Here is a 22,666-nt window from a genome sequence, read left to right as displayed (position 1 = left end):
TACCTCTCTTCCATTTGGATTGCACTTTATTAATAATTTCCATTGTGAACTTTTACAAACATCTTTCTATTATAGTCACATAGCCCTATAATATAGGGAGGACTTATTGCTCCCAATTTTCTTTCTTTTTAATGTCAAATTTTTATTCTGAAATGTAAATCTTTTTTGAGTTCAAGTACAGTTGACATACAATATTATATTAGTCTCAGGTGTAAAATATAGTGAGATTTCACATTTGTATACCTTACAAACTGATTACCACAAAAAGTTCACTATCCATATGTCACTGTACAAAGTTATTGTGATATTATTAATAATCCCTATCTTGTCTTTTAGATCCCCGCAACTTATGTTTAAGTTTGTACTTTTTAATCTCCTTAACATTTTGCCCATATTGCCACCACCCAATCCTCTGACAATTATCGGTTTTTCTGTGTCTATGGGTCAGTTTGTTTTGTTTGTTCATTTCTTTAGTTTTTTAGATTCCACTCTTAAGTGAAATGATACTGTATTTGTCTTTCTCTAACTCAGTTTCACTTAGCATAATATCCTCTAAGTCAGGGGTGTCAACTCTTTTTCACTGGGGGCCACATCTACCTTGCAGTTGCCTTCAAAGGGCCAAATGTAACTTTAGGACTGTATAAATGTAGCTACTCCTTAACTGTTATGCGAGAGCTCAGCACTGTTGCCATGTGGAATCAAGGTGTTGGGCGGATAAAACAATGTGGAGGGCCAGATTCAGCCCATGGGCCTTGTGTTTGCCACCTGTGCTCTAGATCTATCCATGTTGTCACAAAAGACAAGATCTGTTTCTTTTTCGTGGATGAGTAATATTCCAGTGTGTGTGTATACATGTGCATATCCACTTCTTCTTTATCCATTCAACTAGTGAGGAACACCTAGGTTTCTTCAATAACTTGGTGTTGTAAATAATGCTGTGGTAAACATGGAGGCGCACATATCTTTTTGAATTGTTTCATTTTCTTCAGATAAGTTCCCAGAAGTAGAATTGCTGGGTCCTTCTTTGCCTCTTCTTATACAGTCTTTGTTTTAAAGTTTTTTGTCTGACATAAGTATTGCTATCCAAGCTTCTCTCCTTTTTGTTTTCATTTCCATTTTCATGAAATACCTTTTCCATCCCCTTATTTTCAGTCTCCATGTATCTTCCAATCTGGAGTCTCATGTAGACAGAATCAATTCACCCAAGACCACACAGCTAAAAATGAGCAGAATAGGCCGGGGCTCCACTCCAAATAGTGTGTCTCTTGACCAGTGCTCTTGCCCATCGCACCAGCTACAAAAGATGAGGCCTAATGCCTAGCCCAATGTGGAAGTTCTAAAATAAACCCCATTAGGTTTAAAATAAAGTGACCATATATAACTTCTCCAAATGGGGAAACTTTTGAGGTGAAAGAAAGTGCTACAAGTTATGATCCTGAGTGCGAGGCAAACCATGGACCTCTGTGGTCACTCTACCTGGAAAAAGACCCTAATCGCTACTCCTGTGGAATCATTCACCCTTGACAGAGTAGGAAAAAGTAATTTATCTTCACCTCAATTTAACCGTTGTATTTAACATCCGGTGAGAAACACCATCTCTTTGAAGGAGCAATGCATGCCTCCTGCTTTATTTCCTTTTGAAGTTTAGTGGTCACTGTTTTCCAAAATAAGGGTCAACAAATAATAGGTCATTGGTCTAATTTCACTCACTTCCCACCTGTTTTTTTTAATAAAGCCTTATTAGAGAACAGCCATGCCCATTTGTTTATATATTGTCTTGGCTACTTTTATGCTATAGCAGCAGAGCTTAGTAGCTGTAACCAAGACTCCATGGCCCACAAAACCTAAAATACATATTGTCTGGACCTTTAAGGAAAATGTTTGTCTATGCCTGTTTTAGAAGGCAAAATTCAAACTCCTCAGTAAACACAAGGCCTTCCCCGATCTGGCCCTTCTTCTCATCTCTCTGCCCTACACTTTGAGCACTACTCTTATTCTTGCACCCGCCAAGCTGTTCAGCAGGAGTTTGCACACCGTGGGCTCAGAATGCCCAAATTCCCACCTATCTCTTCTGATAAACACTGCTCAGGATTGTTGTTGGGATAAAGTGTTGCAAGAATTCGGCACTTGAGGACTTCCGGCAAGATGGAGGAATAGGTGGACGCACCGTGCCTCCTCGCACAACCAAGATTAGAAAACCAATAATTTACAACAATAATTTACTATCAGAATAACACCCAGATCCGGCAGAGGATTTATCTGAATGGAAGTCGGGCAGCCAAGAAGTTGAAGTAGACGCGTTCATCTGGACTGGTAGGAGAAGACGAGCCGGCGGGCGCGGGGCTGGCGCGGGTCGGCGGCGCGGAGATCGGGGGAAGGTTTGGCGCGAAATCGGCGCAACAGCCATCCGGCGGGCAAGAACGCAGCGGTGATCCCTGAGTACGCAAGCTGCGGCTGGCAGACCCAGAGGGGCAGCGATTGTGGACCAGGGCAGAACTCGCAACCCAGAAGCCCAGACAAGGGTCTGAGTCCAGGGGAACGGAACTACCGCCATTGTTTTCTCCCGCCCCGCTCCCGCTCCCGCCCCGCCCCCACATATAACATCACAATCTAGCGACCGGGGTGCCCAGCCCCGGTGAGCACCTAAGGCTCCGCCCCCCACCATAACAAGAGCGACCAGTCCGGGGGGGAAAAAAAAAAAAGGAGAGACAGCGGGGGGGGGGGAACAAACAAACAAAAAAAAACTATGTTTTCAACAGAGCAGATCAGTCCCCCAGGACTCATCCTTTTGAGTGACCAAGAACTAGCCAATCTATCAGATGCGCAGTTCAAAACACTGGTGATCAGAAAGCTCATGGAACTGGTTGATTTTGGACGAAATTTAGATGAAAGAATGCAGATTACCATAAAACAGATGCAGGAAGACACGCGGAGGAGAGCCAATAGTGAAAGCAAGGAATATGAGTCTCAAAACAATACAGTGGACCAGAAGGAAGATAGAATCAACCAAGCAGGAAAGCATGATGAAATAAGAATTCAAAAAATTGAGGAAAAGATTAAGAACATCCAAGACACCTTTAAACGTTCCAATATCCGAATTATAGGGGTACCAGAATCGGAAGGGGAAAAGCAACAGATTGAGCACGTATTTGAACAAATAATAAAGGAGAACTTCCCCAATCTGGCAAAGGGAACAGTCTTCCAAGAAATTCAAGAAGCTCAGAGAGCCCCAAAGAAGTTGGACCCAAGAAGAAACACACCAAGGCACATCATCATTACATTAGCCAAGGTAAAAACGAAGGAGAGAATCCTAGAAGCAGCAAGAGGTAAGGGGACAGTAACCTACAAAGGAGTTCCCATCAGACTGTCAGCTGATTTCTCCAAAGAGACCTTACAGGCAAGAAGGGGCTGGAAAGAAATATTCCAAGTCATGAAAGACAAGGACCTACATCCCAGATTGCTCTATCCAGCAAAGCTTTCATTTAGAATGGAAGGGCAGATAAAGTGCTTCTCAGATAAGGTCAAGTTAAAGGAGTTCATCATCACCAAGCCCTTATTTTATGAAATGCTAAAGGGACTTATCTAAGAAAAGAAGATAAAGAAAAGACATGTATAGTAAAAGGACAGCAAACTCACAAATATTAACAACCACACCTAAAGCAAAACCAAAAGAAACTAAGTAAACAATTAGAACAGGAACAGAACCACAGAAATGGAGGGCACATGGAGGGTTAGCAGCGGGGGGGTGGGAGGAGGAGAGAGGGGGAAAAGGTATAGAGAATAAGTAGCATAGAATGTAGGTTGAAAATAGATAGGGGGAGGGCAAGAATAGTACGGGAAATGTAGAAACTAAAGAACTCATAAGTATGACACATGGACATGAACTAAAGGGGGAAATGTGGGTGGGAGGGGGGTACAGGGTGGAGGGGAGAGAAGGGGGGAAATGGGACAACTGTAATAGCATAATCAATAAAATATATTAAAAAAAAAAGAATTCGGCACTTAAAAAAATGTCTGATGCACAGGAAGCAGTTAATGTATTGTTATTACTGTTATTATTATAGCACTATTCTTATTTTTGGAAATATAATCTTAAACAAGTCATCCAACTTCTTCCATATTTCTATTTTGTCATCCATAAAAAGCAAAATAAATCTGTTACTGTGTCATACAAAAAGACTGACATTTATAAGTGTTAGTAAACTATAAATGTAGCTATTCAGGATCTTCCCTCATTCTTTGTTCATTCAACTCAAACCCTGATTACTCACGTAACAAGATGAACTGAGAAGAATATGGAGTGCTATAGGGCATTATTCTGACAGTGGTATAGAGCATCTGTAAGCCCAGTGGTAGCATTGAAGATGGTACCTGGAAACATTAGAATGAACTGCTTTACAGACTGTTATAGCGTCTTTATTATTTATTGGATCCCTGGATTTATGAATGGTTTTTTACCATCTTGCCTTATACTGATTCCAATTCTTCTTTCTATATTTGTAACATTGGATAACATATTAGTCACTGAATTTACTGGTAGCAGGAGGAAAAAACATGTTAAAAACACCATGCACACCAAATGGATAGTTAATTTTAGGCTGCCATTTCTTCCATTGAGCTCTTCTCAGCATTCCCTGAAATGTGAATAATAACAGAGTAGGTGGCCTGCTTTTCTTCTTACAAATGCCTGCAATGGCACAGGAAGCGTTCATCAGAAGGAAAGGCTTACTCAAAAAGCTCACTGAAAAAAGGGCTATAAAAATCTGCACAAGAGGTCAAATAGCACATACGCTTATGCTAAACTGGTCTTCAGCACCAAATACCTAATACTTCGTTTTGTACTTAAGGACACTAAGACTTAAATACATAAATATAGAGAGATGTGTTCTAAACCAGAAACACATTTTATGCCAAGCTCAGTTGTCCAATAGCAAATCCAATTCTGGTCGATATGTGTTTTGGAGTTGATAAGGAAGAAACCACCTTCTCACTCCCAGAATTTCAGAATTCTGAAAAAATTATTTAAAAATAAAAAACCTTCTGATATATTTTAAAACTCAAAATGAGAAACATGAAATTCTCAAGCTCCGGAAATGAGGAAGAAGTACAATTCAAAGTATAAACAGGAGACTAATACACAGATGACTCTCAGGAGCATCGAGTGAGGTACAAGGTCTAATGCACCCCCAGGAGGACCTGGATGTCTCGGTTGCAAATTCTAGAAGTCTGGCAACTCAGATACCAGCATAATCACAGTCTCTGAAACAGGGTCCAGAAAAACTCCCCCAGCCAGCCAACATCAGGCAGGGATACTTTCTATAGCTTGAAGCTAAGAACATGGTCTGTTGCATAAATATTTTCAGCAATAAGCTTTACCATATATTTCCGTGAGTTTCAAATATGTACCATGTTTATGGAATGCTTCCAACTTCAGAATTTAACAGGAAAACTAATCAGGTTCCTGTAAATTCTATGAGGTCTTCCTATAGAAAGCAAATGTGCACCTGTTGCTGTGGGAATACCTCCAGAGAACCTGAGCTCCTACTGCAAACAATCACCACTGAAGATGTGTCCAGATCACATGTCACGATCATGAGGAGACTCAACCAGTGCAACAAACTACACCTCAAAAACTAAAAATAATAGGATATTCTTATAGAGAATTTCAAGAAGCATGTTTAAAATATTCAAAGGTATAAAATCAGGAAAAGATATAAGGCAAAAATAGAGGAAGTTTGTAAAAGGACACAGTGACTTGATTATAGCATTATAGGCTTATCTCAAGAAGCAAGAAAAAACTCAAATAAACAATCTAACTTTATACTTAGAGGCAATATTTGAGGATAAAATAATATAACTTTCCAAAATTTAAGAAGGGTATGAATCCTCAGATGGAATGAGCATATTAAATAAAGAGCAAGATAAATAAAACAAAGCTAGATGTACAAACAAAAAAGCAAACCACAAAAATCTAAGGCATGGTCTTAAAATTAAGATGGAATGGAGACTTTCCTAAAAGAATATTAATTATCAAATACCCCTTTTAGTGAATTAGAAATCCAAACCTATCAATTACCAGGAAAACAAAAAGAGAAAATTATCAAGAAGCTGCTCCCCATAAAACCCCAGCAGATACAGCCTGTTTCACAGGGGACCTCCACCAAACTCTCAAAAAATGGCAGTTCCAATTTTAAAACTTTTCTAGAAAACAGAGAAACAAAATCTTCAAGATTTCTTTTATGACTCTAGCATAGCATTGCTATAACAAAAGATATCAGAAGTAATGAAAATTATAGACAATTATCAATTATGAATATTGATGCAAAAATACTTAAGAACATATTAGAGAATAGAATGAAACAGCACTTTACAAAGATGAACTCACAATGATAAGGGAGTTCATAACAGAGATGTGGAAATGCTTCCTTATTAGAAAACCTGTTAACAAAAATTTTACATAACAAATTTGAAGAGGAGTCACACAACTATCTCCACTGATGCTGAAAAGGACACACACACACACACACAACCACACAACCACCACTGCCACGGCCATCACTGCTACCAAGAACAGAGCAAGGATGTCACTGTTACCAGTACTAAGTTGATTCTTGAGTTCAATTTTGAAAAAAGTGTAACCCTATCAAGGATATATTTTAAGAAAAATGTAGAAGATAAGAATAATTGAACACTAAAATATATTTTCAAACTACATAAATTAAAACTGTGATAATTTACCTGAACACATGCACATCCTTTTGGAAGTACTGTTACATGTGTGGAGAGAAGGGAGCAGAACACAGGTCATAGGTAGATACAAATAAGAAAGTAGTGCATAACATATTAGATATTACTGGGTAACGATTAATTATTCTGTAAATGGTATTCTTGACAAATGCATAAACCCTTGGAAAATATGTTAAATTCTCTACTTCACACACAAAAAATTGTAACAGTGGACTGAGTGCCAGCCTGTGAACCGAAAGGTCACTGGTTTGATTCCCAGTCAGGGCACATGCCTGGATTATGGGCCAGGTCCCCGGTTAGGGACATGCAATCAATGTTTCTTTCCCTCTCCTTCTCCCCCCATCTCTCAAACTAAATAAATAAAACTCCTTTAAAACTTTTGTAATGGCTCAAAGATTTTTTTCCTTTTAATATTTTTGGACCATAGTTGACCACATGTAACTGAAACCAGAGACAGCAAAACTGTGTGTGGGAGTTTTCTAGCTCCCATCCACAGTACATCTGCTCACATCCCCACACTATTATTATACAGCATGGATCTTACAAAAATTTGCCATTATCATGAACAAAAAATGCAATAAAACCTTAATGGTTTGATTTGAAAAATTTTAAAGAGTTTGTTCCTCTTGTTCTATAATTACTGGGCATTTTTATAATGAATCAAAGATTTGGTAAGAAATAAAACTACACAAGCATAAGAAGAGTGACAAAGATGTTTCTGAGTATTATACAAACCCAAAGTCATAAAGGAAGAATAAATTTTATTTCATAAAAATATACATTTGTTTATGAAAACATAAGTATTATAATTGAAATCAAAAGAAATACGACTGGGGTGGGGAAGGAGCAAGCAAGAAAGAGGAATCCAAAATTTTTCAATTTCAAAAGAATACAGCACAGAGAACCAATTTCTTTAACATATAAACATCTCCTAAAAAGCCTTATGCAAAGGATTTGAACAAATGTTCATGCAAAAGAAAAAACAAATGTCCTGATTACATGGAGCAACACTAAATATCAGTCACATTAATGGAAATGCAAATAAAAACTTATGCTGTACCATTTTCCATCTATTATACTGTCAGCAATTAAAATGTCTTGTAACATTTGGTGCAAGTATAATTTGATACACCTTTTGAAAGAAAGTTGACAATATTTATTAGTAATATAAGCACAAGTGTATATTGGCTTATACTTTATACTTTTATTTGCTAACATTTGTTATTGGGTGCTTTGTACAAATTAACAAATATTATTGTTATTCCAATTTTTCAAATTAAGAAAGTGACAAATTTCCCTAAGACATTAACGGTATAAAACAGCTCAGGAATGGAGAAAGCACCCAAGACTTCATCAAAGACACAGATAAAGAATACATTTCAAGGAATAAGATGCCGAAAGATAACTACTGTACACTCTTGCTGGTATGGACAAACTAAAATAGTCAGACTCGTAGAAGCAGACAGTAAAACAGTGGGGCTGAGGGAAGGAAAACTGGGGAGTTTTTGTGTAATGGGTATAGAGTTTCAGTTTTGCAATATGAAAAAAGTTCTGAAGATCTAGTACACAACAATGTGACTATAATAATACTGTATTATACAGTCAGATTGGCTAAGAGGGTGAATCAGTATTCTCACACAGAGAGGGAAAGAGAGAGAGAGAAAGAAGCTATTGATGGTGATGGATATCGTAATTTCCTCAATTTGGTGATTATTTCACACTGTACACATATACCAAATCCTTTCAATATATACAACTGTAATTTAAACATACAATTTTCAATAATTAACTATATCTCACTAAAGCTAGGGAAAAAAAGAAATAAGAGGAGAAGCCTCTGCAGTGGACGGAGACAGAGCTGCCTGTACATCCCAAACAGCACGCAGCCGCGGGAGGGAGGGTGACGATGACATCAGTAGAAGTGGTAGCAAAGCCAGTGCTTACTGGATGCTTGTTGGGTGCCAGTTTCTTCCTTAAATGTTTACATGCATTATCATCCTCCTAAAAACTCTGTGAGGTAGATTCCATTGTTATAAATGGTTGACAAATCAGAATGCAGAGGCTTAGAAAAGTGGCTTTAAGTTTCCATGGTTTTAGGTGGTACAGCCAAAAGTAGAATCCAGGTAAATCTGAGCCCAGAGTTGGAGCACAGAAGTGTTGTGCAACACCTCTCCAGAGTAATAAATACCCCAGCATCACCAGAGAATTAGTCAAGGTACCTTTATATGTTCCAGGGGTAAGTGGGGAAAAAAGACGTACAGAGTATATAATGTGCTTGTCTTCTCCAGTTCTGAAGTTGAGCCAACTAAGTATTACTGTTGGTTGAATTTGTTAATTGAAACAGCCATATGAAAGACTTACTTGGGCTGATGTCCCTAAGCAACTCAGCTATCTGTGGGGTTGTGGGGGGGCACAATTTTAGGTAAGGCTTCCACCTCTAACAATTTTAATCACATGGTCACTGTGTAGAGTGCTATTTTGTTTTTACAGAGAACAGTGCAGAGATTCAGAGAAATTGGGTGATTCATTAAAAATTACAAAGTCAGCCAGCAGCCAGCATTTAAACTTAAGTCTTTAGTAACATGGATATATTCTGGTCTGGGATGTGAGCAAGACTCGCCACCCGCCACCCACCCCCACCACCAAGTTATAAGACCACCTTCAACAGTCAAACAACCAACGCTTACCTTGCTTCAAAAATATAACATAAACTTATCATTTATCATTTTAAAAGTTGGGTTTTTCTACCCTAACCTGATTAACTGTTGACAAGATTAACATAAAGTCAATTTAAAGGCAAAAGATGATAAGCCACATGTTAAAGTTCCCACAAACAAATCAGGATTTCCAAGGCAAGGCCCAGTATTCTGCTCAGACCTCACACAGGTGGTGTAGAGATCTCCTATTGCTCTTGATCTTCAAAGACGGAGGTAGGTAAATGCTCTCATTTGTTTAATTGCCCTGGTTTCATCTTGACTCTCATTTTCTAGGTAAGTAGTTGATAAATGACTACCAAGCACAAGTCACTGAAATTTTGTCAATCTAACCAATGAGAGTCAGGCTATCTTGCTGGTGAGAAGTTACGATCCTCTCTTCCATTTTTAAAAATGCAGCTCCTAATCTTTTACAAAAGCCACAGCTTGAATCACATTTATAAAAATATCACTGAATTATACCCCCTAGGCAGGAAAATTGGTTTAGTAGCTCATGTTCTCAGACTCTCTTCTTTTCAGTGCCCATTAATTCTGTAATTTCATGATTTTTTCTTCTTTTCCCTGTATTTGGGGAAGTTTAAAAAAAAAAAAAGAAGAGAAAGAGAACAAATCATACCATGATTTTCCAAGGAAACTGAACAAAAGTAATGTCACAAAACTGGGTTATATCCCATTAAAGCGACTATCCGAGCAATAACACAGCCTAGGAAGAAGCTGAAAACCTCCTCCACAGTGGTCAGTGGTAAATAAGTATTGGACCTGATAGAATTTTATCTCTGAAGTGGATGTACAGCCACAAACAGCCAAAGAGTGTTAGAACAGTAAGTGAGAACTGCAATGCAGGCCCGTCATGCATTTTCTGCACAAGCAAGCTTTACTGTTATAGCACAGATGTAGCTTTCTCTCTCCCTCTCTTTCTCTCTCTGACACACACACACAAGAAATGGTGCTACAACTAGATCCAACATCCAGAGTTATTTGGTTATTATTTTGATTGTTTCACAATATTCAAAATTATGTAAAAAATCAATTTTAAAAAATCAATTGTTTTTAGCACTCTTTATCAACAATGAAATAGCAATTTGGAAGGTAACAACACAATCCTGTATCCTTTTTGTGTCCTAGGTTTCCTTCAGTCCCTAAGTCTATTTGCTGTAGTCAAGAATTAAAGTGACAGTTCCTACTCACTATCTTAGCATAACTAGCAAACAATACAGTGAACTGTTATAGAACATCCCCAGGCTACATCATGCTTCCCTACCTTAGGAAGGGGCACCTGGAGTGATGGTGGGGAGGGGAGGAAGAAACAAGTTGCAGGCTCTCCCAATCAACAACTAACCCTTTGCAACAACATGGATGGAACAGAGAGCATTATGCTAAGTGAAATAAGCCAGGTGGTGAAAGACAAATGCCATATGATCCCACCTTTAACAGGAACCTAACTGACAAAATGAACAAGCAAGCAAAATATAACCAAGGACACTGAAGTTGAGAACAGGCTGACAGTGACCAGAGGGGACAAGGGAGGGGATTATAGGGGGAAAGGGTGAAGGGTTTACAGGGACACAGGGGAGGGAGGTGTGGAGGGCCAGGGTGGTAGGGAGGGGTTGGGGGGAAAGGCAGAAAACTGTACTTGAACAACAACAAAAAAAATGTAAAAAAAATAAATAAATGTGAGGACATATATTGGGTGTTTTCCTCAACTGGTGGCCTGGCAGTAGTATTTCTACATTTCTAGGAAAGTTGCTGGCAGTGGAGGACTACCACTACCAGTGCCCTCCTCAATGTACTCACATGTGTTCTGAGGGTCATGCCACAGTTTGAATTAATTCTATGTCTATCATCACTGGGTAAAATCCCTTCAGAGTGGAACAACTCCGGAAGGCCTCAGACATACACAGTTAACTGGACAAAATTCCATATGGCCCAGTATTTAAAAATCAGATATTATTCTATTTAGGAAAATTTGAACTTTGAATTTTTAACTCTAATAAAATTGAAACAGGTAATTTATATGGACTAAATCTGAGAAACTATCTCAAATGCAAAGTTAACTATTTCCATCTCCTCGGTAGAGTCTGACTTGCTCTGTTTCAATTATAAACCCAAGTTTTGTATTCATGGGTATCTAGTAAGCACCAAAAATTACTGATTTCTCTCTTCAAATAAGATCATCATTTAACTCTGTGTATCCTGAAAAATTAACAAACTCTCTTTTATTTCTAACTTTCCCCAGAGTGTTACTTGAAGGTCATGTGACTTTCATCTTTTTTATTGTTTTTCAGATTATTTTAGAATGTAAGCAATGGGACATTATTTTATCTGTGTCCAGTATGGACAAATGTTAGGCAAAACAGAGAGGAGATGTTTTTCTTTGGTTTCTTATGGCCCCTCATCTGTGCCCTATAGAATCAAATGTACCATTTAAGGTAGGAAATGGGATTTGGCCTTTGGCACCTCTCCCTTTTCTTGTTTGTTACTATCTCTGTGTTAGTTATCTCTAAATTACATTGGTTGACAAGGTTTCACAGCTCTCAGGAGAGTTTATACTTCAGTTGGAGGCAGAGGAATGTTGCCTCACCCAAGTAAACCACGTAAAGTACGTTCTGAAGTGTTTGAAAGCACTGACAAGCTCTTGAGCCAAAACCTGAGAGCCATGGCTGGACAGTCAACTTACTTTGGTCTCCCAAGAAAGGAAAAGGTCTTCCCTCTTTTCTTTCACTTTTTTTCACTCTCTCTTTTTTACAACTCATATCTATTATTCTTTTAGCGTCTACGCCAAACTGGGAGTTGAAAATACAAGGTCAAAGAGGTCAACACTGCAGAATTCTTGGAATCATTCATGGGGAGCTTTTGTTCAAGTGAGGAAGATCGTCTATTCAAATACTATGTCATTCTGATATCCCCAAACTGATGTTTAAAATAGACTATTAAACTTTATCAACTAGCTTTTGAAAATGAAGAACTGATATCCTTTTGCTAAAAAAATTGTTTGCTTAGTTCTGAAAATAAACTTATGTGATACATTTTTGGCTTTCCCCTGGAAAACAGTTTGTGTTAGAGGTTACAAATTTGTCATCCTAACAACATATCAGCTTTATCAGCAGCAGTTTAATTTTCTTCATTTTTCTTAGTTAAAAAGGCAATCCTGAATCACATCATTCTTTGTGAGTGATGTGCAAGCTGGGAACACCTCTCACATGTGTCTCCAGCTTCTGTTCCAGCATCAGCTCCCATCACTCCCCCCCACACCCTGCCCCAGTCTCCTACACATGCCACCCCGCTCTCAACCACGTGTGTTAAGACCACTTAAGATTAGCTGTGCAAACAGCTCAAGCATTTAACACCTTCATGATTTTGAACAAGTAAAGCTTCTGCTTTAAACAGCCTTTCCTGTCCCTTTCCTGTTCACTTTGAAAAAATCCAGCTTGCCCTTTAAATTTAAAGTCAAATGTCATCTTTTCTATGAGACTTTCTCTGACCCCACTCCCCACACACACACACATTCCAGCAGAGCCTACTGCACAGTCAGGAGGAGGCACGTGACTCCACACAGCATGGCCAGGCGTTAGCTTAAACTGTCACACAGCAGTACCTGGGTGGGTGAGATTTGCATATCGGTTTTGAACTGAAGGGATTTCCTTGTCTGCTTAGCTCTGTTTTTTATTGTATATTTTGGTGCAGTGTTTTATCTGAAGCTGATAAAGAAAGCACGTTTGCATATATCCAATGGGGAGAGCATATGCAAAATGGATAATTTCTCCACTTTTGTAAACAGAGCTCACAGAAATTATGCCAGACCCTATCAAAAGAGAAACTTCAGGTAAAATCTAAAGGAACAATATGGATGGGGGCTGTAGTGGTTAAGAGGACTGGTTCTGGAAATCCAAGATAATCGCAGCTACCAGATCTGAATCTCACTACACACATCCTCCAAAAAACTGTACAGATCAACAAATACAAATAAATCCATACAAATACTGTACTTGTGGCATATACAAAGAATAAAAACCACTATAATTTCAAAGTACCTGTATTTAGAAAAGTAAATACCAGCGACCAACAGAGTTTTCTCTAAAACTCCCACCATAGCATTTTCAGAAAGCAGGCTGGGGGGAGGAGTAGAAAGAGAGAAGGAAGAATATCCAGGCAAAGTGTGCAGAAGAGACAAGAAGGGATTAATTAGGCCGATGGCACTCTGAGTGACACAATGCTGATAAAGAGTAGGGACTTGGAAGTGGATGCAGTACTTAAGGAGGAGGCAGCCGAAATGTTTTTGAGGAAAAAGAGAAAAGGGAAAGAAAAGACTGGTGAAAGAAAAAAATAAAGGTTATGTTAAGATCCTTCCAGACAACATTTTTGAAGGAAAATGTGAAACACACACACAACCCTTCATCTGCCTGCCCCTCCTGCCACGCCCCATGCCTCCTATGGAAGGAACTGCAGTCTTCTACTCCAACAGAAGATGGCAACCTTGGCCAAGAAATCTGGGAAGTCACTCCAGTCTGCCAAGCCAATCAAACCAATGTATAGTTATATGCAGCTTTCTTCTATACAAAGCTACCATAAAAAATTAAATTAAAATTTTCATCTGAGAAACTTTTCTCAAATAAAGAATAATAAATTCAAAGTAAACTAACATAACAAACAAAGCTTAATTATTATCCTTAAACTATTGGCAATACAAAAAGACATAAAATTAAAACTTTAAAATCTAAGAACCAATATGGGGGCTAAAACCAAAAGAAATGAAACAAGAGTTGGTTGATTTCAGGAAAGTAGTAGAAGAAGCTAATACCCTAACATAAAGTAAGCTCAATTATATGTGCTATATGGTATTCAAAATAGATTTGAATGAAAATTTAATGAGAAGCAGTGAAGAAAAACAGGAAAACAACAAATAAAATAAAAACTTAAAAAAAAAGGAATCAGAGAGAAATGGGTTGAAATGAAAAGTAGGCAATGAAAAGTCAACATATGTATAAGTGGAGATCCTAAGGAAGAAAAACAATGCAGCAAAACAGGACTATTATTTTAGACTATCATTCCAAAAAACTGCAAAAATAAAAGAAGACTCAAGTTCACATCAGAGCCAACTAAGTGCTGGGAAAATTGATCTAGAAAGATCAATTCTAAAATGTATCCTACAAAAACTATTCAAATTTAGGAATTAAAACAAATTGTCAGGGCTCCAGAAACTATAGTTTACAAGGGCAAGAGAATTAAACTGGCACGACAAGTAACAAAATCAGTATGCAAAGCAGGCAAAAATGAAGTGGCACTTATACAAATATCATGAAAAGGAAGTGTGTACTGATAATATTTTATTCAACTACGTTATCCTTTTTTTTTAAATGAGCTTTTCTTTTTTCTTGAAGATTTTATTGATTTATTTTTAGAGAGGGAAGGGGGAGAGAGAGAGAGAGAGAAACATCAATGTGCGGTTGCTGGGGGTTATGGCCTGCAACCCAGGCATGTACCCTGGCTGGGAATCGAACCTGGGACACTTTGGTTCCCAGCCCGCGCTCCATCCACTGAGCTACGCCAGCCAGGGCCCATGTTATTCTTTCAGTATCAAGGCTACAGCATTAGAGTTTAAACTCATAAGAACTCAGGGAACACCATTTCCATGAGCCCTACTTAAAGATGGGTTTTATACAACCAAAAAATGACTGAACTTAGTCCAAAGACTCCAAATATCTAAAGAGTAAGAATAATGAGTATACTGAATATCAGATTCTGATTACATTTAAGGCAATGATCAGACCTAAATTCACAGTTTAAAATACTTCTACAAATAAGAGTTAAACAATGGATATAAATCAATTACATTGGTAAAGGACCATATAGATTTAATAGTAGATTCAATAGTAAAGAAAGCAACAAGGGTTGCAGAATAATACAAATAAGTCTTTACAAAGTTTAATTTTTCAATTAATACTTCTATAAAGTAAAAGTATAGGGAGATAAAGAAAAGTAGAATAAAGTCATTGATTATATCAATAAGTGGGAGTCAAAGAATACCATTTAAAACTGACAAACCACACATTAAAGGTTAAACAAAATAAGGAATCAGGGGGATTTCTTTTAATTTTAAAAACATACAAAAATAATTAGATATATACAATTTTCTAACTTGCAAAATAAATTTTAAAAAATGAACAAAAAATATGACAGTAAAATTGAATGATTTCAACTCATCTATTAAAAAATAATTTTCCATTTGACTTACAAAGAAAATCCCAAATATATATGCATATTGGTTACAAAAGGCACATCCAAGCAAATTCAATAAGGGAAAACTTGAAGGAATGGACAAGGGTACACAAGGCAAGTGGAAACAACAAGAAAACACAAGCTGCTATCCTCATATCAGACAAAGTAGAATTCTATGAAAAAGCATTAATATGATCTAGGAGAACACTTTTTAATGCTAAAAGCTGCAACTCATCTTGAAGATAAAATATTTATGAATAGTGATAAGCTTATATATTAACACCTTTTAAAGCAACCACTTTTGTAAAACAGGAGCTGTAAGAGATATTAGTAGATATATAAGGAAACACAAATAATACAAGACTATCACATTATGTTCAGTACAAGACAAGTTGAACACACAAAAACAAATAAATAAGTGTATAGAGAGCCTAAATAATATAACCAATCTCATTTATATATTTGAACTTCATGCTATGATAACAAAGAATACAACTATCTTAAGTGTACATAGGACATTCCTAAAACTTGTCATATATTACATTAAAGATAAAGCACCACTAAGTTTATAAAGTATAAGTATTATGAGAAGGCTACAACTGGACTACAATGAAATAAATTAGATATTATTAACAAAAATTTTTAAACACCTGTCACCTCGACTTTTTTTCATTGAAAAACTCTTGATTAAAAGTGGAAATGAAAACTAAAGTTATGGAATTTATGAAGAATACTTTTGTAACAAATGAAGAATGAAATCAAATGAATTAAATTCCTGATTTAAAAAGCTAATAAGTGATCCAAGGTGGTGAAGGAGTAAGGGGAAGCTACACTAATCTCGTAGGACCAATCTGGAATTACAGCTAAATTGTAGATAAATCATCCCAAATAACCAACTGAACACTAGCTGGAGAGAAGCCTTACTCACTAGTAATGTAACCCAAGAAAAACTATGAAGATAAGACAAGAGTCAAAGCCCCGACCTCTAGGACTAGGTGACCACTAGGACTACGTGAACATTTTCAAATGGATTTCATTCACTTGCCAAAATCACAAAATTTTAAATATGTTTAGTAATAGCTTTAAAAAGTCTGATAAGATTGGCTAATATTCTGTTACGAAAAGATTATAAATTATGTTTTCATCACCTGAGAAAACCTCCTACTGATAGAGAAATCCACCTTATAAGTAAAATATTTAAGCAGTTTTGAACAGAATCACAGCCCCAAAGCTCTGGAAGAAAAGAATAATATTATTTTAAATCAAAACAATCCAATTTTTCAGATAAGTTTAATCTACTTGGCCTAAATTCTATGTATAGTCCTAATAATATGCAACCTACATTTAAAAATTCTCATAAATTTCTGTATGAGTGCTCATAAATTTATTGCAAGAAAATCTATGACTCTGGGACTTCCAGCAAAGAGGGAGTCATAGGTAGGACACTTTGCCTCCTCACACAACCAAAAGAAGAACAACAACAAATTTAAAAACAAAAAACAACCAGAACTACCAGAAGATCCAACTGTACAAAAGTCTGACAACCAAGGAGTTAAAGAAGAAACATTCATACAGACCTGTAGGAGGGGCAACAGCTGGCGAAGTGGATGGTCCCACATTCACATGTGGATAAACAGAGAGGTTTACTGGGGAGCAAGAAAGACCACACAACCCAGGGTCCCAGCACCAGGAAATAAAGCCTCAAACCTCTGACTGAAAACACCTGTGGGAGTTGAGGTGCTGGGAGAGATTCCCAGCCTCATAGGAGAGTTCATTGGAGAGACCCACAGGGTTCTAGAATGTGCACAAGACCACCCACTCAGGAATTAGCACCAAAGGGGCCCAATTTGCTTGTGGGAAGCAGAGGAAGTGACTGAAAGTATGTGGAGAGAGCGCAGCAAGTGGCACTAATCCCTCTCTGACCCCTCCTCCACATGAAGCATCACAACTAAGCAAGGTGGGTTGCCCTGCCCCGATGAACACCTAAGGCTCCACCCCTTACTATATAACAGTTGCCGCAAGACAAAAAATTATGGCCCAATTGAAAGAACAGATCAAAGCTCCAAAAATAGAACTAAATGATAAAGAGATAGCCAACCTATCAGATGCAGAGTTCAAAACACTGGTAATCAGGATGCTCACAGAAATGATTGAGTATGGTCATAAAATAGAGGAAAAAGTGAAGGACATAAAAAGGAAAATGTACCATGAACCAACAGCGAAGAAAAGGAAACTGGGACTCAAATCAACAGTTTGGACCAGAAAGAAGAAATAAACATTCAACCAGAACAGAATGAAGAAACAAGAATTTTAAAAAATGAGGACAGGCTTAGGAACCTCTGGGACAACTTTAAACATTCCAACATCTGAACCATAGGGGTGCCCGAAGGAGAAGAGGAAGGGCAAGAAATTGAAGACTAATTTGAAAATGAAGGAGAACTTCCCTAACTTAGCAAAGGAAATAGACTTCCAGGAAGTCCAGGAATCTCAGAGAGTCCAAAAAAAGTTGGATCCAAGGAAGCATATACCAAGGCACATCATAATTATATTACCCAAGATTAAAGATAAGAGATCTTAAAAGCAGCAAGAGAAAAGGAGACAGTTACCTACAAAGGAGTACCCATAAGACTATAAGCTGATTTCTTAAAAGAAACCTTACAGGCAAGAAGGTGCTGGAAAGAAGTATTCGAAGTTGTGAAAGGCAAGGACCTACATCCAAGACTACTCTTATCCCGCAAAGCTATCCTTTACAATGGAAGGACAGATAAAGTGTTTTCCAGATAAGGTCAAGTTAAAGGAGTTCAACATTACCAAGCCCTTATTATGTGAAATGTTAAAGGGACATAGCTAAGAAAAACAAGATCAAAAATACAAATAGTAAAATGACAACAAACTCACAACTATTAACAACTGAACCTAACAAAAAGAAAATGAACTAAGCAAACAACTAGAGTAGGAACAGAATCACAGAAATAGAGATCACATGGAGAGTTATCAGTTGGGAGGGGGAGGGAGGAGAGAATGGGGGAAAAGGTACAGGGAATAGAAGCATAAATGGTAGGTACAAAATAGATAGGGAGAGGTTAAGAATAGTATGGGAAATGAAGAATCCAAAGAACTTATATGTATGACCCATGGACATGAACTAAGGAGGGAATGATGGTAGGAGGGTGGGTATAGGGTAGAGGGGAATAAAGGAGAGAAAAAAATTGGACAACTGTAATACCATAATCAATAAAATATATTAAAATTTAAAAAAGAAAATACCTCAGTCTTGTATATATCCTTCACTGACAGGCTCTACATTCTCACATTATGAATATATCAAGTATTATTAAAATTAATATTGTATACACAGACATATGCTTGGAAAGTACAAGTTACATTTCAAAAAAAATACCATTATATATATACTTGCATGATATACATCCAGGAGACTGAATTTATTGGAGAAGACACCAATAAATGGCAGACTTAAAATCATTTAGGAAAGAACTATATTGAGTATTTATAAATGTAAATACTACTCCTGAATTCCAGGGTATACATCCATGGAATCATGTTTTTCTGTTTAAATTTGTCAGGGATCCTGCAACGAGAAATACAAGTAGCCTTAAGGTCTAACACTGCAGCTCACTAAAAGGTCAACAAAGCAAATGACCTCTGGAAGTCATTTAACCCAAAACTTTAGAAATGATAAAGATGATATGGGGTGTACATTACTTCCTTCTAAGACTTTTAGATTAAGACCTATGATAGGAAAATTAACTGGCCCCTAATTTACATTTTATTACTTGTCTCCTTTTCTGAATGTTTGCCCTATTCTTCCTGCTGGGTTTGAATACTAGACTATTAAAATGGCTGATTATTTTTGCCCTTCTCTACACAGACTTCCTTTCTTTAAATTTTTTAAAGTATTTAATTTGCTATTACCGAACAATTGTAATGTTGGACGGTTTTTCCAACTCTTGAGCTTGCCAGCTGGGCCTAGATCTTAATATTAAAATTAACCTAAATACATCAACGTGATTTAATTGGATCTAAGTCTCAACAATTTAGCTGCTTTTATGTATTTTATTAGTCTTAAAAAAACTCAGAAAATGTCAGGTATAAAAAGGGACACAGGACTAATAATACAAACTGTGGTCCAATTATTTTCTTATAAACCTATATATACAAAAACCATTACATTATTTGTTTAGTTACCCCCAACGTGAAAGCCATTAAAATTTAATAGCAATTCCCAACAACCCTAGTATCTGCTTAATGTGCATCCTTAAGATTACTCTAATGTGATCAAAGGGCCTTCCCATGCTTACACACATCAAAATGTGGCCTAGACTTTGGCATGATTAGCCAGCCTAAATATTCAAAATAATCACCATGAAGGATTCAAGACATCAAATTACATCTGTTCCTATAAAGATTTCCAGAGCACATTAAAATATATTACCTGCAGTAAATCTCTATGTCCCAAATAACAAAACTTCAAATTTTAGAGGCAAAAAAAAATCAACATAGATTCATGAGGTAGAATATTTCTATACAATAGAATTACCTTTAACTATGTAGTCACCAAACAAAATGGAGTTTGGAAAACTGACACCTGGGGAGACACCTTAGTAATAATGGGACAATTAACTCAACTGGGCAAGCACTTTGCTTGAGCAAACCGAGCAAAGAGGCTTATTCTCTTGGTTAGGTGTACACCAACTAAAGATCTGAATGCAGAGTGAGTGGGTTTCAAATGTTGCTTACAATGATTGATTTATCCTCATACTGTGGTCTTCTTTCCAATCTTATATCTTGGTGCTTATAGAGTACTACACTGCCATTACCCTTAGCTAGCTGAGGAGTGAAATCTCTAGATCATAGATCATATTTAGTTCCATATATATAAAACCAAAACCCATACAATGTGAGTTTCTCTATTTATTCTCCCACCTGCAGTGCTGAACTTTCCATTTGTTATACATTATTGTCAATATTTGGAAGTTTTGGTCTTAGATTTTAACCATTCTGGTGGATACATAATGGTACAGTGCCGTGGCTTTAATTCACATTTCCCTAATTAAAAGAAAACAATGTGGTTCAGCACAGATGCTTGCTAGCCCTTTCAATAGCCTCTTGGTAGTGTTGGTTTTCCCTGACCAATGTGGCTTAGTTGGTTGGAGTATTGTCCCATAAACCAAAAGGTTGAGGGTTCAATCCCCAGTCAGAGCACATACCTAGGTTGCTCGTCTGTTTCTCTCTCTCTCTAAAAGCAATGAAAAAATGTCCTCAGGTGAGGATTAAAAATAAAGAAGAAAAGTTTGGTTCACATCTAAACAAGTGTCTCCCTTAGGTTACCTTCTCTTAGGGACTATAGGAGTTCTTCATGTATTCTGATTTAAGCTCTTTGCACCTGCTTATATCATAAATATATTTTCCCAGTCTGTAACCTGCCTTTCACTATTTAATGGTGTCTTTTGCTGAACAGTTATTAATTTTAATGTCTTTCTCTTTAGTGAATCTGTGTCTTATTTAAGGATGTTTGTCTACCCCAAAGTGGTAATTTCCTACATTTTCTTCTAAATGATTTTGTATTTTGCATTTCACATTAAGATATGCCTCCCATGTGGCATTAAATTTGCTATGACAACAGTGAGGATCAAGTTTCATTGTTTTCCATGTGAATTTCAAATTGGCCTAGGATCATCCAAGGAGAGCTCATCCTCTAACCATTCCTCTCAAGTGTTGCTTTTATGATAAATCAAGTGTTTACTAGGTGTGTGTACCTCTTTGTTCCAATACTGTACAATAATAACCACTGTGGCCTTGCATTAATAAGTTATATTGTGACTTCCAAGATGGTCTTTTCTGTGGTCTTTTCCATTCCCATAAATATTTTAGAACTAGCTTGTGAATTTCTACAAAAAAATACTGGGGGTTAGACTAAGTTTGGGGGGGTCACTATAAATCATATTATGAAAACAGGCTTGTGGGGGGACAAGGTGACAGACAAGTGCACTTAGGGTGTGTCCCCTAACCTGACCTCCTGTTGTTCTCAGTCTGTTGTTATATCCACCAGATAAATTCCTGATTGTAAATACCATATTTTTCACTTCTAAAAGAAAATCATCTGATCCTTTTTTTTAACAACAGAAATTTATTTTGTCTTAGTTTTGGAAGCTGGGAAGTCCAAGATCACGGTGCTGGTCGATCTGGTTTCTGGTGAGAGCTCTTTTCTTGGCTCAGCGGTGGCTGGCTGCCTTCTCTCTTTGTTCTCACATGAGGCAGACAGAGCTCATGTCTTTCCCTCATCTTACAAGGGCACCAGCCTATTGGGTTAGGGCAGGGGTGTCCAACTCACTTTCACCGGGGGCCACATCAGCCTTGAGGTTGCCTTCAAAGGGCTGAATGTAATTTTAGGACTGTATAAATGTAACCGCTCCTTAACTAGGGGCAAGGATCTCGCCACTGCTGCAGGGTAGAAACAAGGTACCAGGCGGAAAATACAAGGTGGAGGGCCAGATTCGGCCCGAGGGCCTTTCGTTTGCCACCTGTGGATGAGGGCCTCACTCTTATGACCGCGTTTAACTGTTATCATCTTCTCACAGGCCTTATCTCAAGTTATAGTCACATAGGGAGTTAAGGCTTCAACATACAAATTTGGGGTGGGGGACACATATACAGTCCATAACACTTCACCCTTAGCCCCCTAAAGTCCATGTCCTTCTCACATACAAATACACGTACTCCATTCCTCCAGTCCCAAAACTCTTAACTCACTATGACATCAAACTAAAGTCTACAGTCCAAAGTCTCATCTAAATATCATCTACATCAGATACAGGTAAGACTCTAGGTTAGGCAAAATGCCTCTCCTGCAGGAAGCCTATGAAACCAGACAACTTATGTGCTTCCAAAATACAACGATGGGAAGAAATAGAACATTCTCATTCCAAAAGGAAGAAACAAGGAAGAAGGAAAGGGTGACAGGGCCAAGC

At 37.5% G+C, this 22,666-nt stretch overlaps 1 long non-coding RNA gene across 1 annotated transcript; it reads left to right on the top strand.

Moving 5' to 3' along the window:
* Window positions 1-568: 568 nt before the first annotated feature.
* LOC118500441 lies at window positions 569-22,166 on the top strand. The gene is made up of 3 exons (XR_004903001.1): window positions 569-684; window positions 6,987-6,993; window positions 22,146-22,166. It is a non-coding gene; the product is annotated as an uncharacterized LOC118500441 (long non-coding RNA).
* Window positions 22,167-22,666: the final 500 nt, after the last annotated feature.

The sequence above is a fragment of the Phyllostomus discolor genome, chromosome 5 (assembly GCF_004126475.2).
Source record: "Phyllostomus discolor isolate MPI-MPIP mPhyDis1 chromosome 5, mPhyDis1.pri.v3, whole genome shotgun sequence".
NCBI classification, from domain to species: Eukaryota; Metazoa; Chordata; class Mammalia; order Chiroptera; family Phyllostomidae; genus Phyllostomus; species Phyllostomus discolor.
This window is presented reverse-complemented; position numbering and strand designations above follow the sequence as displayed.